This window comes from Octopus bimaculoides, chromosome 9 (assembly GCF_001194135.2).
Source record: "Octopus bimaculoides isolate UCB-OBI-ISO-001 chromosome 9, ASM119413v2, whole genome shotgun sequence".
Classification (NCBI taxonomy): Eukaryota; Metazoa; Mollusca; class Cephalopoda; order Octopoda; family Octopodidae; genus Octopus; species Octopus bimaculoides.
Window position 1 is genome coordinate 25,963,303 of NC_068989.1, and position 5,108 is coordinate 25,968,410.

The window sequence follows — 5,108 nt, forward strand, 5'->3', positions numbered from 1 at the left end:
ATATATGTATGTATGTATGTGTGTGTCTGTGTGTGTGTGTGTGTGTGTGTGTGTATCAATGTGACGGATCCGCCCACTATCAGAACAAATAACAACGACCCATAGACTGAGGTCAAAGTGCATCCAAGAAATTGACTTTATCATATTTCTCAAAATTTATCACTGACATAATAAAAGTATGAAAGTAAAACATATTTCACAGTTACACATCTCCTTCAAACGGGCCCACAACCTGTGTGACCTCTTGGTCCACAGTTTCGTCCATGACCCCACTTGCCTCATTCTTTTGCTCTCGTCACCACTGCCGCACTTGCCCCTATATCTCCAGCAACACAGGCACCCATCAGCGTCACTATCATATCACCAACTCCTTTACCTGCTCTTCTAGCAACGTCATTTACTGCACCCCCTGCTCTTTTTGCCCTTCTCTGTACATCCGCTTGGTTGACCGGTTCGTGGAACAACTCCAAGACATCAGAGTTGGAAAGAGGTATCATCACTCATGTCGATACCCAGGTCTCTCACTGATTTAGGCTCTGGGGTTGAAATTCCCTGCGGACCAGTGTACTCTGTAAGTTTCATATTCAGTTTTGGACGTTGGTAGCGGAGGGCTTGGAATTTTTCAGCATTAAACTGCATATTATTATCCTCATCCCATCTATAAACTAAGTCCAACTCCTGCTGCAGATGTGCAGCATCACTGGAGTTCTGTATTTTGTGAGAGACTTTCGTATCCTCTGCGTAGCTTGCAAGAGTGGCTCTCCGGGCACTTGAAGGTATATCTGAGAGAGCGACTATAAAAAGCAATGGTCCCAAGACAGTGCCCTGTGGAACATCGCTCATTATTTGTGTTTTCACAGAGGTGGCTCCATTCGCCACTACTGCCTGACTTCTGTCTTTCAGATATATGTATTTAATTCGCTGTTTCAGAGGTTCTCGCAAGGAAGCCATGGTCCCGAGGATGTGATTTCTGATGGTTTTCGGTACATGAGGAAGCCCGAAGCTGGTGAAGATGGCTTCACTTGTTTGTCAAGGTTACCCACATAACTTGTTGCCTGTACTTCTTTAATCCCTAGCTGTCACAGTCTTGGATGTGCTACAATCGGATCGCTTCTTTCTTGGTGAATAGTCTATCAGGAATCGTCTAACCGCGTCCAAATGACACCCTAACGTCTCCGCAATAACATGAAGAGAGGTGACTTTACCACTTTCCTTGATGATGACAGATTTTTCTTCATCATCAAGGCCTTTTCCACGTCCTATTGTTCTTAGACAGGAGGGACGGTATTAGCGTGGTTCACCTAAAAACTGAAGAACCTGAAATAAAAAAGGATGGACGTTACACAGAATAATCAAATCCTAACAATGGTGTTGTTATTGTGTGCAAACGAGCTTGGACAAGTTTTATCAAAATCTATTTCCAGAGAAGCAAGTAATCCAAATTTTTCTCCTAAGCTATTAGCGTGTTTGTGGTGAGGCTTCCGCCACTGAAATTTCTAAGCTTCTTTCGATATTCTCTTTGTCTTCTATCCTGCGATATATTATTTAGGAGTTGTGTACGTTCCATTAGCTACCGCTTAATACGCATAAATAATAGTATAAACTGCAATTCATACTCCGAAATTTGAAGCATGAGACGTCACTCACTTGGTCACACCACGAATCTGGATAAGTTATTCTCTAGAAAATGATTATATACATTATATGAACATTATGCATAAAACACACTGGCCCCATATACTTATGAAAGCGGTTTTGGCAGAAACTTGGCAAACATGCCTCTCGTACCCAAATCTTAAGTGATAATAGACTGTAGCTAATCTTCACATCCTTCTTTTACTCAGAGTTGGTGATTCGGCGATTTCCCCTCACAGCTGAACGCGCATCTGCAATGAGTTTCTCAGTTCTGCTGTTTGCGCGTCTCTCGGAACATTTGTCAATATCGACATTTTTTCGGCCATCTTGAAAAGGTTTGAACTGCTCATACACTTGTGTGTGCAGCTCCTACACACCTCTCCATACATACACATTTTACAAATTTGCGCAGGCTTCTGAGCAGGTATCGCCATGACAACTTTCTCTGTCATGGTCAAAACTGAGTGCACGCTGCAAAGCGGCGTTCATGTACCAAGTACATGTACCAAGTACATGTACCAAGTACATGTACCAAGTAAATGTACCAAGTACATGTACCAAGTACATGTACTAAGTGGCTTCCCTCAGCGTGCTTTATTTTCGTCACAATGGCAGCAGTCCCGATACTTATTGATCAGACCATGTATGCAGAAAGTCATAAATTTAGAATCCCAAGGAACATGTTTAGCGTCAAAATCAGTGAAAATCAGCAATTATATACGAATACTCATACACGAAATGAACGCCGCATAACACATTCTGCGCAAGTATATATATATATATATATATATATGTATATATATATATATATAAATAGATAGATAGATAGAGAGATAGATAGATGTAGATGTATTAGGTATAAATAGATATATATACACGTATATGTATATGTGTGTATGTGTGAGTGTATATATATATATATGCATATGTACGTTTGCATTCAACATTTAAACCACGCTTTACTTCATACTTTTCCGTTTCTAAATCTCAAGTCTCAATAAACCGTTCTGCATTATTCTGCATAAGGTTTTGTTTGGACATCTCTCATAAGATATTCTACTCTCGTGTTACAAAAATATTGAACAAAGTTTATGAATTATCGATATAAGTGAGAAAAGCAATTACTAAAACATTACTCTATTTTTAATTTCCTGTAAATGTTTCCTCATATTAATTATATAAACATTTTGTACTTACAGTATAACGAAAGAATTTCACCATAAGTAGAGCACATTGTTCTTTTCAGACAATCCCATGAGTCAATTGACCATTTCATTATTTACGTTGCAGACATTTTCAAAACATTTTTTCCGTCACATCCGTGTTGAAATTGTAAGGAAAGAAACAAAACAACAAAAGAAGTAAATATGTCAAATTCAATATAATAACAATTACAAAAGATTCATTATAAAGTGAACACAATGATGGCAATAACAATATAATCAAAGACCAAAACATATATTCATACAAATTCTTAATATATTTTCCCAGATATTTTAGCAGACGATAGTGTCATGGAATTGTGAATTCTTGTAGTGCGAGCGGTGAAACTCTCCTATTTAGCCCAAAAGTGCTCCTCAAAGCTCAACTCTCAAACATCTTCCCTTCTTCGGTTCTTGGAAGAGAAAGGCTGGTCCTGAAAACTGTTTTGATCTCCAAGAACCGCATAGAAGCTATTAACAAATTAGCAGCACCCGTTGTAAATACAATTTCAATGTCCTCAAATGTCCTGACCTGGAAACAGTGGACGTAAAAGTTCGAAAGGACCATCCAACGACTTATAGAGAGTGCCTCTACTTACCAATCAAGGTAGATTGAACATGGCCGATCAAACTAGATACGGCAACAATAGCTCTGCAGAAGGACTTAAGCAACAGTAATCGTTGAATGAAGATAGTAGCGAGAGAACATAAATCCCTGAAGAAACATCATTCTGTAAACAAAGAAGCTGGGAAATATAGGGCAAAGTTACATGTCGTAGAAATAGAAAACGCCAACGAAGATTACCTAATACCAATAAAAGCAGCCAATATGTTCAAGATTACTGCAAAAGCAGAATGATTTAGAACCTTGAAAGAGAGATTGCAGAAGCCTCTCCATGGTCAGTACCCACTGCGCCCCCAGGAAAATGTAGTCAGCCAATCAAAATCCCATAAGTGGTCGATAAAATCAGGGTTAAAGGCAGAAACAGAGGTATTCATTCTTATCAGCGACGAAACAATCGACCATATACTATCTGGATGTCAAAACCTAACTCCAAACGAGTATAAATCTACATATGGCAGTGTATGCCAATAACTGCACTTAATTTAGTGCAAACGCTTGGGTTTGAACATGCGAAAAACCGGTAGGAACAGCAACCTAAACCTATATTTGAAAGTAACAGTATTACCATTTACAGACTATTCTGTTCGCAAAATTAGGTTAACCACCCATATATTCTTGTTAAACACAACAAAATCAAGACCTGCCTGTCTATAAACATATCGATACTGTTTGACAAACATATACTTCCCATTAATAAAGGAGAAATAACAACAACAAACACAGCAACAACAACGATAATAATAAATGCCCTGACGCAGTACAAAGCACTGGTTTTCATGGTTTCTGATCTTAACTGATCGAAGTGTCCTCATGTACATTGTTTTGTCTTCGTATAAAAGATACGCTACACCAAATATTGCACTGAGTACCACAGATTTGCTTGTCAATTGTTTGGAAATAAACAATTGAACATGTCCCTTGGTGGCTGAGGATATGTGCATCTCTGATCAGGAGCAGAAATATAGGGGAAGCACCATAACCGTATGTTAAGAGTTCTTTGGGGTTTGAAAAATTCACCTGTAGAAGAATTGATGTTTCGTTCATCATTCTTAAGCAATCCTTATTGAAGGACCTTTTGGTCGAGAGGAGGTACTCGACATGAAGAAAAATGTAACTGGCCCAACTTGCAAGGTCAAGCGCTGTTTATCTTAATATGAGAACATCATGTCGTGCACATATGATTGTGATGCATGTGCCTGAGTACTCTTATCAGACTTGTAGTCATAAAGTGTATATTATGTTTCGTACATTTGTACCCCAGTGTCACTTTGATATCATGCACTGCTCTCTCTCTCAATAATAATAATAATAATAATAATAATAATAATAATAATAATAATAATAATAATAATAATAATAATAATCGATATAAACGTATCTGTCAAGACCTACCAAAAACTGAGCAAATATAAAGATCTTGAAATAGAAATTAGCAAAATGCCGAATCTGAAGACGGAAACAATACCTATTGTCATAGGTGCCCTGGGAATGACAGCGAAACGGGCTGATTACTACCTAGATCAGATTCCAGGAAACCCCAAAATGGCTGAAGTTCAAAAGATAGTGCTCATGGGAACTGCCCATATCCTACGTAAAATACTGTCTATGTGATCTCAAATTTTTAAGCAAACACATAATTTTCTTAT